The sequence below is a fragment of the Salmo trutta genome, chromosome 10 (genome assembly GCF_901001165.1).
Source record: "Salmo trutta chromosome 10, fSalTru1.1, whole genome shotgun sequence".
NCBI lineage: Eukaryota > Metazoa > Chordata > Actinopteri > Salmoniformes > Salmonidae > Salmo > Salmo trutta.
The window spans coordinates 28,917,919-28,931,867 of record NC_042966.1 but is presented as its reverse complement, the minus strand read 5'-3'; positions in this window follow the sequence as shown (position 1 = coordinate 28,931,867).

The following is a 13,949-nucleotide window of genomic DNA, read 5'->3' as shown; positions in this document are numbered from 1 at the left end:
CCCTATCCAAGGTGCTGTATATCCCTATCCACGGTGCTGTATATCCCTATCCAATGTGCTGTATATCCCTATCCAAGGTGCTGTATATCCCTATCCAAGGTGCTGTATATCCCTATCCAAGGTGCTGTATATCCCTATCCAAGGTGCTGTATATCCCTATCCAAGGTGCTGTATACCCCTATCTAAGGTGCTGTATATCCCTATCCAAGGTGCTGTATATCCCTATCCAAGGTGCTGTATATCCCTATCCAAGGTGCTGTATATCCCTATCCAAGGTGCTGTATATTCCTATCCAAGGTGCTGTATATCCCTATCCAAGGTGCTGTATATCCCTATCCAAGGTGCTGTATATCCCTATCCAAGGTGCTGTATATCCCTATCCAAGGTGCTGTATATCCCTATCCAAGGTGCTGTATATCCCTATCCAAGGTGCTGTATATCCCTATCTAAGGGACTTCTTCTATGTGATTTCCTTTCTTGAAAATTAATGATATAAAAAAGCAACCTCTGCAGCTCCCCCTAAAAAAACTAACATCAACAACCCCAGAACAAACTACAAGTCCTTTACTCTAGGAGTAAAGATGCATCTTATTTTTGGCCAGGGGTGGAGACTGTAATTGTTTATGGATGGAAACTGCTGACAGTTTAACATGTGTCTGAAAATGTGTGAAATAGAAGATTTTCGGAGCGATATCTGCTCTATCCCACAGTCTTCACTCCTAACATCGTAATACAAAAGTTAGAGAGAAAACCCAGGAGAGGCAACCTTTTCATCTATCTATAAAACACATCCTGAAAATGATTCCTGCCTGACACATTATTTGAAAGAATTTGTTTATTTTTCATTTTTACTGTAAAGGATATCCTGTCTCCTTGAGTTGTATTGATGTTTCTATATTGACAGAATATAATCACTTGCTGTCTATTTTTTGTTTCTTTCTGAAATTCAAATCGATTGGATGGGTACTTCTCTTCAAGACCATGAGATTTTTTTCTTCTTTGAATAAAACTGCTTTCTCTCGCTCTTATATCCTTTGACATTTTGTTTGCTACTCTCTGACAAACAGAGGCCTGAACACTCTTTGCAGGAGCCTTTCCTGGGGGATTTTTCTGACCTTTTCTGTTGTCCACACGGGTTAGCCTTATCTTTTATTATTAGTTGTGTGTAACTAATGAGGAGTTTATATGATGGCGTACATAAATGTGGAAACAATGGAAATAATTTGAAGGATCTGAATGGCTACATATTAATTATTGGCAATAATCCACTGCAGTTATCATGAGAAAGAGGGGTTTTGTTTACAGTGAGATAGAAACTGCCCTGGGATCTGGCTATCAGAATAACATTCTGCCCTGGGATTAGAGTCTAACACAAACAAACTGCCTTTGGATCAGACCGTCAGACCATCAGGCAACTGCCCTGGGATTAGGCAGAGTCCCACAGGAAAGTCAGGGGTCAACACATGATAAGATTGAAAACAGATCCTTTACAATCCTCTTTTTGATTTAGCCAGTGTTCTGAATAAGACTGAACATACAGTACAAGCTGGCTGTTCAGTCACAGTCATAATTCAGCTATTTTGTCCACTTCACTTTCAGTGGTATTGTATGGCTCAATTGGTAGAGCATGGTGCTTGCAATGTCAGGGTTATGGGTTCAATTCCGTGGGCACCAATATGTCAAATGTTTGCACACATGACTGTAAAATGCTTTGCATAAAAGTGTCTGCTAAATGGCATATTTTATATTAGGGAACAAATAGTCCAGAACAGAAGAGGAGAGGAGTGATAGGAAATAGAGAGGAGCATTGGAATATGAGGAGCAGGTAGATTCTCCTCAGTCTTGTACCTTCCCTGTGTTCTAGCAGTGCAGAGGGACTTGTGACATCACAGGGGTTAACAACCTTCATGTCTTTGCTCCCACCATGTCATCCATGCCCCTTAACGACATTGTTCAATCCATATTGGATTACTGCCGCTAGGCTTGCATAGAATCAACTGCAGTGATGGAACATTATCCACACACCCCCCCCCCCCCCATTAGAGACGGGACTGGCATTGGGTTGGCCACATTAGCTGGGACATTGAACACTCTTTCCCAGGACAGTGTGCCCTCTGATGGGTTGGGAGGAATCATTATGCCTGCCGCTCCACTGCCCTCCCCAACAGGATCAGCGGCTGGGCAGCGACATGGCACTCTGTTGGGCTAGCACCACAGTGGAACTCACACCGTCAAGAGTTAATCTCCTGGTTAATTGGACAGGGTTCAGGAGTGTCTAATGGAGACACACTATATATACAAAAGTATGTGGACACCCCTTCAAATTAGTGGAACCGGCTATTTCAGTCACACCCATTGCTGACAGGTGTATAAAATCGAGCACACAGCCATGCAAACTCCATAGGCAGTAGAATGGCCTTACTGAAGAGCTCATTAACTTTCAACGTGGCACCGTCATAGGATGCCACCTTTCCAACAAGTCAGTTTGTCAAATTTCTGCCCTGCTAGAGCTGCTCCGGTCAACTGTAAGTGTCGTTATTGTGAAGTGGAAACGTCTAGGAGCAACAATGGCTCAGCCACGATGTGGTAGGCCACACAAGCTCATAGAATGGGACCGCCGAGTGATTTAGTGCGTAGCCCTTAAAAATCGTCTGTCCTCAGTCGCAACACACTACCGAGTTCCAAACGACTCCCCACAGGTTAATGAGAAGGGTGTGCTTGAAAGGATGCACATAACTCCGCAATGTTGGGTTGTATTGTCACTGATGCGTCGTGAAATGGTGTTGTTTGATGATGGAATTGTCTGTATAGTTTTTTTGGCCTTTTCCCTCTGCATTGTCCCAGCCATATCAGCGTCAACAGGAAGAATTAGGTCCTCCATAATAGTATGGGGCTTGCCTGTCCTAGCCACTCGGTAGCTCACCATATAAGGCGCCTCTAGCCCCTTCTTATTAATGGTATCTGTGGCTTTTATACATGTCTTACTACTCGAAAGTCGTCTTTATTCTCGCTCAAAAAACTCCTGTGGCTTATTTTTCAAATTGGCATGTTTTGTTTCTAAATGTCTGAGTAAGAGTGAAAGTTTCATCGAGTTGTGAGATAGTACTTTTTGCACGTATAACACACTGTCACTGAGGAAAGGCACTACTCCCAATATAGGTGAACCCCAAATCAATGTAGTTCTCATCATATTTGCACCTCTTCGATGGTCCAACGTTCCTGTCTGTTGTTCGGTGCTTTCCCGGGAAAGGGGGCAGTAGCTCTTCGGCTGCATCAAATTTACAACTGTCAGTGTTTTTGCTAGCTGGGCTAACAACAAATGTAGAATTACTGATGCTAGCATTGGATGTGCTCGTGGAAGCAGAACAACTTGTGTCGTCGACAGGTGCAGGTGTAGTACTGCTGGTAGTAGCAGTTCTACCAGTAGAGCTGGTATGTGTCTCTATGGATGAGGGACTTACTTTTTTTAACCATTTATCAATTTTCGAGCAAACGGAATGAGCAGCAGCTACATTTGGCTACATATGGACTGTTAGTGGAATTCCCGCGAGAGAGCAACGGTTAATGTGATTGGATGTTAATTATTTGACTAGGCTACCTGTATTTGACATTGGGTTGTTATTTCGCTGAACACTTGATGGTTTAATTTTATTTTTGGCAGTGAAACGATGCTACTCAGGCGAGAAAAACACCTCACCCAAATGTATAGCCCCGTTGGAAAATATAAATGGACTGTTTGAAAATGTGAATTTTTTGGGGGGGAATACCTATTTAAAATGTGAATCACATTTTCATTTAGCGTAACCCCGATGGTATTGGGCCTACCTCTGGGGGTACCCCAGTTTGGGAATACCTGTACCAGCTGTGCGACGGGGCTGGATAAATTTAACAACTCTCAAATTCATAGACAGAGCTATGGATGCAAGGACTTACCATCCATGATATAAAAAGGATAGTTTCAACAATGTTGTTTACACATACATTGTTTACAAACAATGGAGTAAAAACAACTCATATTTTCGGTTCTGATGGGGTATGACAGTTGAACTAAGCTCAACTGAGGCATTTCTACATTATATTCTTCAAGAATCAATGGGTATACATAATATCAGTACATAATATCAGTCCAGAAATATATGCAGAAACCGCCGATTGCCAATTTTTTTAGGCAGGGGGCTCCAGTATTTGATAAAGACATCTTTATCCAGTCTTTGTGTCTATATCGCCTGCGGTAATGCTTTTATTTTACAGCCCAGTTTAAGGTGGTAATTTCTAAGTAAATACTTTGTTAATACCAGGCTTTAAACTAAAGGGTTACCTGGCCTGCTTTATTCCTCTATGCCTCAGCCTCATCCCTAGTCAGCAGGTTCCTTCTCACACCTAGCATTCCTCTCTCCCCTACACAATGGGTTCTCTGATAGCTCAACTCAACATGAGACAGGCTCAGGATGGGGTTGCGTGCAGCATCATCCCGAACCAGATGCCTTCATTCAGGGATGTTAATAGTTGTGTGAGAAGTAGAGAGAGAACAGTGGAATGGCCAGAGCTTATTTAAAACAATTATTTAACTAGGCAAGTCAGTTAAGAACAAATTCTTATTTTACAATGACAGCCTACCCTGGCCAAACCCTCCCCTAACCCAGACAAGGCTGGGACAACTTTGCACCACTCTATGGAACACCCAATCACAGCCAGTTGTGATACAGCATAGGATTGAACCAGGGTCTGTAGTGGCCGCTCTAACACTGAGATGCAGTGCCTTAGACCGCTGCGCCACTCGGGAGTCTAACTCATCATGCTGTAGAATCCAGATATCAGTTTGTTTAGTCTAATTAATGGGACCACCCACATTAGTGCTTCCTGGGTCATGTTCAGGAGGCTACGTTGCAGCAAAATGTTTTGCAACGGAAACCAAAAATCTGTGTTCTTATTGGATATATTCAGGTACTACTTAAATTGAGGTAGTATTTTAGCACCATACTAAAATGTGTTCTCCCTTCTTAGCATGACCCAGGAAAGAGTATCTTTCCACAATGTTACTATAGATATCATCATCATGATCATCATTGTTCAGCTGCAGAACGGTCAACCACAAGCTTCAATAGATACAACTGAGACAAAAGTTGCCCTATTCATTTAGTTGACAAGACTATTTTGGGGGATCGTAACTCATAGCTGTCTGTGCAATTGCTGACACAACCTCTGTTGAATTGTCCTTATGAACTGTCCTTACCCTCGGTGGGAACAGACCGCCCTAGCCCAGAAAAAGCATGCCAGTGCCATTTAAAAAAAAATATCATCGTAAACATTTTGGCAGAGGAAGGCGGGGAGCTCTACTCAGACAATCTCGGTCTTGTGCAGGGACTATTAAAGTAATTATCCATGAGGCAGTGTCTATGATTGGAGACCCGTTTTCCCCTAAATGGCACACAGACTGATCTAACACAGCGTTTTCAATGTGAGTTAAGATACAGCCGATAGTAATGATGAGGGGCCGGCAATAAATATATTTTTTCTGAAGCAAAGAAATCCAAACTCATTGTAATGAATTACAAATGAACACATAGGCCTGGTGCAGGCTGGCTACTACTGATTATTATAACTATCCAGAGAAAGACAGGAGAAAGGAATTTTTACTAACTAATGACTGCACTATGTACACACACTTAATTATAGGTCACCGTGCTCAGATGACTGAATTAGGGACACCATGCTTTTGTTAATGTTTCACAGCCTTTTAGTTGAAAGGTTGTTGGGTACACCTTTTTTAAAGGGTACTTAACAAAGGTGTTCAAGCATGTTTTTTTTACAGATATTGTACTGGAAGTGTCAGCCTTTGTGGAAGATTGGATTTGAGAGTACAAAATAAAGCAACATAGCCTTTGGGAGTCCTTTTAAAGGGTTTCTGCCCACATGAATTGTTTGATACCACTCCTGCCTAAATACTCCACTGGAAACATGAATCCGGAGGAAGTTGATGAGCTTGAATCGTCAGTTCCTCCCATTTTACCTCCCTCTGTTTCCTTTTTCCTTAAAAGAAAGGACAAGAACTGTTTGAGTCTACTGAAACAAAGGATAAATTGTTGTAGCTGGAGAAGAATGGAAGTCTGGACAAAGTTTTGTTTCCAATCTGTTTCATAAGGGAAGGAAGAGGCACACAAAGAGTTGGGCTGTGTTTGGGTTGAGGTGCTCCATAAGGACCAGTTTGGGCTTGCTGTAAGAGCTTGCAACAGTGGCATCAATGTGTAGGACAGCTACAATAATACCCCAGGGGGAAACTGGGAAGGAAGAATCGGCTTTTCATAGTTAAACTGTTTTGGTTTGTTTTATATAATTTTTTTTATATAATTACCCCTCCAATGTTTTCCTTTCCTGCCTGTGTTTGGTTCCAGGATAAATACAAACTATGAAGTGGCTTGTTCTCATCAAACTGTTTTGGCCCACTTCCTAAATCGTATGCCTGGCTATGTCATTCTGAATTACTCTGCACAACCCAAAGATGTCTTTTCCAGACGTTTTATTTCTGGTTCTGAACGAAAGCTGATTTTTTTTTTTTCCGGACCCTGAAAATACTGTACATAGTTTTTTGTCATTGTTTCAATGGATGAATTTCAATCGCATATTAATCAACTCATGTCAATGAAGGAAACATTATTCCACTTAATTATTTTTAAATTCCAATCAAAATAGAAAAATGCTACCAACTGAAGATTGCAGTGTTGAACATTTATTATAGCTCTCATCTGTCACATGCACTTATGTTAGCTTTTACAGAAGCTTTAAACTGTCAGTGATCATGTTGACAGTTTTCTGACAACAGGAAAGACCAATAGAACGCTTCAACTACAATAACATTCTAAGTAATGGTTACATAAAACATTTTCTTGCTTTGACTATGATAGGTAGTTGCTTATTTACCTTAGTAGTAGTAGTAGTTGTTTTGGATATTTGAGTCAGCTAAATGACCAAAATGTAAATGTAAAAAATATCTCTTGCAAAGCATGCAATGTATTATTCTAATGAGCTCCTAGCTGTCATATTTTGAATCTGAGCCTAGAGGAAAGTCTTTGTCCTCAGGCCAAAGTAGCCAAAGTAATTCCGCTACCCAAGAGTGGTAAAGCGCCTTTGCTGGTTCTAACAGCAGCCCAATAAGCTTGCTGCCAGCTCTTAGCAAACTGTTGGAACAAATTGTGTTTGAACATATACAATACTATTTCTCTGTAAACAAATTAACAACAGACTTTCAGCATGCTTATAGAGAAGGGCACTCAACCTGTACTGCACTGACATTGGTTGAAAGAAATAATAAGATTGTGGGAGCTGTACTGTTAGATTTCATTGCAGCCTTTGATATTATTGACCATAACTTGTTGTTGAAAAAAACATGTGTTATGGCTTTTCAACCTCTGCCATATCGTGGATTCAAAGCTATCTATCTAATAGAACTCGAAGGGTTTTCTTTAATGGAAGCTTCTCTAATGTCAAACATGTAAAGTGTGGTGTAACGCAGGGAAGCTCTCTAGGCCCTCTACTCTTTTCTATTTTTACCAATGACCTGCCACTGGCATTAAACAAAGCATGTGTGTCCATGTATGCTGATGATTCAACCATATACACATCAGCAACCACAGCTAATGAAGTCACTGAAACCCTTAACAAAGAGTTGCAGTCTGATTTGGAATGGGTGGCCAGTAATAAACTGGTCCTGAACATCTCTAAAATTAAGAGCATTGTATCTGGTACAAATCATTCCTTAATCTACAGGATTTGTGGGTCCCCCTCGGGACAGTTGAGCTAATGTAGGCTAATGCGATTAGCATGAGGTTGTAAGTAACAAGAACATTTCCCAGGACCTAGACATTGGCAGAAAGCTTAAATTCTTGTTAATCTAACTGCACTGTCCAATTTACGGTAGCTATTACAGTGAAAGAATACCATGCTATTGTTTGAGGAGAGTGCACAATTGTGAATTTGAAAAGTTATTAAAGTTATTAAAGTTATTAAACCAATTAGGCACATTTGGGCAGTTTTGATACAATATTTTGAACAGAAATACAATGGTTCATTGGATCAGTCTAAAACTTTGCACATACACTGCTGTCATCTAGTGGCCAAAATTGAAATTGCGCCTGTCCTGGAATAATACATTATGGCATTTCTCTTGCATTTCAAAGATGATGGTACAATTTTATTTTAAACGCATGTTTTTTTCTTTGTATTATCTTTTACCAGATCTGTGTTATATTCTCCTACATTCATTTCACATTTCCATAAACTTCTAAGTGTTTCCTTTCTATTGGTATCAGGGATACGCATATCCTTGCTTCAGGTCCTGAGCTACAGGCAGTTAGTATTGGGTATGTCATTTTAGGCAAATATTGAAAAAAAGGGTCCGATCCTTAAGCGGTTTTAACCTGTTTAGGATAGGGGGCAGTATTTTCACAGCCGGATAAAAACGTACCCGATTTAATCTGGTTATTACTCCTGCCCAGAAACTAGAATATGCATATAATTGTTTGATTTGGATAGAAAACACCCTAAAGTTTCTAAAACTGTTTGAATTGTGTCTGTGAGTATAACATAACTCATATGGCAGGCCAAAACCTGAGAAGATTGCATACAGGATGTGCCCTCTCTGACCATTTCTTGGCCTTCTAGGGCATCTTTATCGAAAACAGAGGATCTCTGCTGTAACGTGACATTTTCTAAGGCTCCCATAGGCTCTCAGAAGGCGCCAGAACGTTGAATGATGACTCTGCAGTCCCTGGCTGAAAAACAGTAGCGCATTTGGATAGTGGTCGATCTAAGAACAATGCAACGGGTGCGCGCGCACGTGAAGAGTCCATTTTACATTTTCAGTCTTTGAACGAAAACGACGTCTCCCGGTCGGAATATTATCGCTATTTTACGAGAAAAATTGCATAAAAATTTATTTTAAACAGCGTTTGACATGCTTCAAAGTACGGTAATGGAATATTTTGACAGTTTTTGTCACGATATGTGCCGGCGCGTCCCCCTTCGGATAGTGTCTTGAACGCAAGAACAAAACGCTGCTATTTGGATATAACTATGGATTATTTGGAACAAAAACAACATTGGTGTGGAAGTAAAAGTCCTGGGAGTGCATTCTGACGAAGAACAGCAAAGGTAATCCAATTTTTCTTATAGTAAATCTGAGTTTGGTGAGTGCCAAACTTGGTGGGTGTCAAAATAGCTAGCCTGTGATGACCGGGCTATCTACTAAGAATATTGCAAAATGTACTTTCACCGAAAAGCTATTTTAAAATCGGACACAGCGATTGCATAAAGGAGTTCTGTATGTTTTTTGTGAACGTTTATCGTGAGTAATTTAGCAGACACATGCACATTTGTGGCCTGCTGGAGGTCATTTTGCAGGGCTCTGGCAATGCTCCTCCTGCTCCTCCTTGCACAAAGGCGGAGGTAGCAGTCCTGCTGCTGGGTTGTTGCCCTCCTACGGCCTCCTCCACGTCTCCTGATGTACTGGCCTGTCTCCTGGTAGCGCCTCCATGCTCTGGACACTACGCTGACAGACACAGCAAACCTTCTTGCCACAGCTCGCATTGATGTGCCATCCTGGATGAGCTGCACTACCTGAGCCACTTGTGTGGGTTGTAGACTCCGTCTCATGCTAACACTAGAGTGAAAGCACCGCCAGCATTCAAAAGTGACCAAAACATCAGCCAGGAAGCATAGGAACTGAGAAGGGGTTTGTGGTCCCCACCTGCAGAACCACTCCTTTATTGGGGGTGTCTTGCTAATTGCCTATAATTTCCCCCTGTTGTCTATTCCATTTGCACAACAGCATGTGAAATTTATTGTCAATCAGTGTTGCTTCCTAAGTGGACAGTTTGATTTCACAGAAGTGTGATTGACTTGGAGTTACATTGTGTTGTTTAAGTGTTCCCTTTATTTTTTTGAGCAGTGTATATTGATTGCAATTGTTCCCGAATGAGTGAGCGTTCATGTGCAAAGATTAGCATTTCAATTGTTATAATTATCAACTCTGTAGTGTCTCCTCAGCTGACCCTCCACTCCCCTTTTGTCTAACAACCCCCCCCCCTTAAAAGATTTAGATGCACTATTGTAAAGTGGTTGTTCCACTGGATATCATAAGGTGAATGCACCAATTTGTAAGTCGCTCTGGATAAGAGCGTCTGCTAAATGACGGTTTAGCCGCCATGCCGGTTTAGCCCACCAGGGCACATTCCTCTATCATTTCTTTGTAACGATATCTAATGTTAGTTATGCATTTCTGTGAATGACTTAGTTAGTAAATCAATTATTCTAAGACAATTGATGTATGGATGATTCATAGTGAAGACTGGGTTCGTGCAGATAACCAACAATTTACGACGTTTGGAATGAGACTGGCGTGAGATAAATAATAATTCATTAATTCGAAGACTAATTGATCAGATATTAAAATATCTGAAAGTTATATTAGGAAAATTATAACTTTGTAATCTGAATATTTTCCTTGGTGCCCCGACTTCCTAGTTAATTACAGTTACATGATTAATCAGGTTAATCGCGTAATAATAATTACAGAGAGTTATTTGATAAATATGTCTTCAGTTTTAATGATGCCAAAGACACGACAAAAGATACAGGTGTCCTTCCTAACTCATTTGCCGGAAAGGAAGGAAACCGCTCAGGGATTTCACCAGGATGCCAATGGTTACTTTAAAACAGTTACAGAGTTTAATGACTGTGATAGGAGAAAACTGAGGAAGGATCAATAACATTGTAGTTGCTAACAATACAAACTTAAATAACAGTGGAAAAAAGCAAACCTGTACAGAATAAAAATATTACAAAACATGCATCCTGTTTGAAATAAGGCACTAAAATAAAACTTCCAAAAATGTGGCAAAGAAATTACCTTAATGTCCTGAATACAAAGCATTATATTAGGGGAAAATCAAACAAAACGCATCACTGAGTTACACTCTTCATCTTTTCAAGCATGGTGGTGCCTGCATCATGTTTTGGCTATATTTGTCATCTACAAGGACTAGAGAGGTTTTTTTGAATAACATTTTTTAAAAACATGTTTTCACTTTGACATTATGGCCCAGGTGCTTCAACAAGGTAATGAGTAAAGGATCTGGATGCGTATGTAACTGTGATATTTCAGTTTCAAATGATTTTATAAATGAACAAACATTTATCAAAAACTGTTTTTGCTTTTTCATTACGGAATATTGTTTGAAGATGGGTGAGAAAAAAACTATTTTACTCCATTTTTAAACAGATTTTTAGAAATGTTTGCTAAAAAAAATCAAAAATGAAATTAAATATCACATTTATATAAGTATTCAGACCCTTTACTCAGCACTTTGTTGAAGCAAATTTGGCAGCGATTACAGCATTGAGTCTTCTTGGGTATGACACTACAAGCTTGGCACACCTGTATTTGGGGAGTTTCTCCCATTCTTCTCTGAAGATCCTCTCATGTCATGTCAGGTTGGATGGGGAGTGTCGCTGCACAGCTATTTTCAGTTCACTCCAGAGATGTTCGATTGGGTTCAAGTCCAGGCTCTGTCTGGGCCAATCAAGGACATTCAGAGACTTGTCACGAAGCCACTCCTGCATTGTCTTGGCTGTGTGCTTAGGGTCGTTGTCCTGTTGGAAGGAGAACCTTTGCCCCAGTCTAAGGTCCTGAGCGCGCTGGAGCAGGTTTTCATCAAGGATCTCTCTGTACTTTTTTCCATTCATCTTTTCCTCGATCCTTACTAGTCTACCAGTCCCTGCCGCTGAAAAACATCCGCACAGCATGATGTTGCCACCACCATGTTTCAACATACAGATGGTGCCAAATTTCCTCCAGGCCAAAGAGTTCAATCTTGGTTTCATCACACCAGAGAATCTTGCTGTCATGTGCATTTTACTGTCATGTGCCATTTACTGAGGAGTGGCTTCCGTCTGGCCATTCTACCATAAAGGCCTGATTGTTGGAGTGCTGCAGAGATGGTCGTCGTTCTGGAAGGTTCTCCCATCCCCACAGAGGAACTCTAGAGCTCTGTCAGAGTGACCATCGGGTTCTTGGTAACCTCCCTGACCAAGGCCCTTCTTCCCCGATTGCTCAGTTTGGCCGGGCGCCCAGCTGTAGGAAGAGTCTTGGTGTTTCCAAACTTCTTCCATTTAAGAATGATGGAGGCCACTGTGTTCTTGGGGACCTTCAATGCTGCAGACATTTTTTGGTACCCTTCCCCAGATCTGTGCCTCGACACAATCCTGTCTCGGAGCTCTACGGACAATTCCTTCGACCTCATGGCTTGGTTTTTTCTCTGACATGCACTGTCAACTGTGGGACCTTATACAGACAGGTGTGTGCCTTTCCAAATCATGTCCAATCAATTGAATTTACCACAGGTGGACTCGAGTTGTAGAAACATCTCAAGGATGATCAATGGGAACAGGATGCACCTGAGCTCAGTTTCGAGTCTCATAGCAAAGACTCTGAATACTTATGTAAATAAGGTATTTCTGTTTTGAATATTTTTCTGAAAACCTGTTTTTGCTTTGTCCTTATGGGGTATTGTGTGTAGATTGCTGAGGTTATATATATATATATATATTTTATTCCATTTTAGATTAAGGCTGTAACGTAACAAAATGTAGAAAAAGTCAAGGGGTCTGAATACTTTCTGAAGGCACTGTAGATTATATCAATGGTAGGACCAGGGGCACACAGACCAGATGATTGAGATGGTGTCCCTGAAGTGACGTGACGTCTTGCTGATCATAACTTTATTTTTAACACAATGTCTCCGCCATCATTTCCTATGACCGAAAACAGCTTCTGGACATCAGAACAGCGATCACTATCCTCAATTTGGATGAACATTTCTACTTCAGCAAGTTGGCAGCTCTGGATGTTTTACTAACGTTGGACCAGGCCCTAATCCCCGGGACTCAAAAGAGGAAGTAGCGACGAAAGAGGCAGGCGAAGCGGCATCCTGACAAGACTACATCAGCGAGCAAATAGACCGCCATTGCCCTCTGTTCTATTGGCGAATGTGCAGTCACTGGAGAACAGACTGGATGAGCTCCGTTCAAGACTATCCTAGCAAGAAACAATGTTTCTCAGAGTCATGCCTGAACGAGGACATGGATATATACCTTGCTGGTTTTTCTATGCATCGTCAAGACCGGACGGCAGACTCAGGTAAGACGAAGGGAGGGGGTGTGTGTGTCTTTGTTAACAATGGCTGGTGCGCAATCTCTGATGTTAAGGAAGTCTCAAGTTTTTGCTCGCCTGAATTAAAATATCTCATGGTAAGTTGCAGACCATACTATTTACCAAGAATAACACCCCAACACACACACGTGTTATTCCTCGTGTCACAATTTGCATTTTTTTCGATTTTATTATCTTTAACTCTGCATTGTCAGAAAATGACCCGTAAGTAAGCATTTTACTGTTAGTCCACACCAGTGTTAACGAAGCATGTGATTTTTTGGGGGGAGGGGGAGCGCAGTGGCGCAGCGGTCTAAGGCACTGCATCTCAGTGAAAGAGGCATCACTACAGTCCCTGGTTTGCATCCAGGCTGTATCACATCCGGCCGTGATTGGGAGTCCCATAGGGCAGCGCACAATTGGCCCAGCGTCGTTCAGGTTTGGCCGGGGTAGGCTGTCATTGTAAATAAGAATTTGTTCTTAACTGACTTGCCTAGTTAAATAAAGGTTACATTTAAAAAAATAAAAAATAAATACCTAGGTAAATAAAGTGGAGCCATGGGAGGTAGTTCAAGTCTGTGTCTGCCCCTGTCTGTTGAGGACGGAAGAGGAAGTGCGTCATAAACAAAAACTAAAATAATAGGGACAATAACAAAGGTGGGGAGGCGGGAGTGGGGGAGTGTACTGGTGTTGGCAGGCCTTTAGCCAGCGGCACAACTGGAGAAAATCAATAGGGGGGACTCAT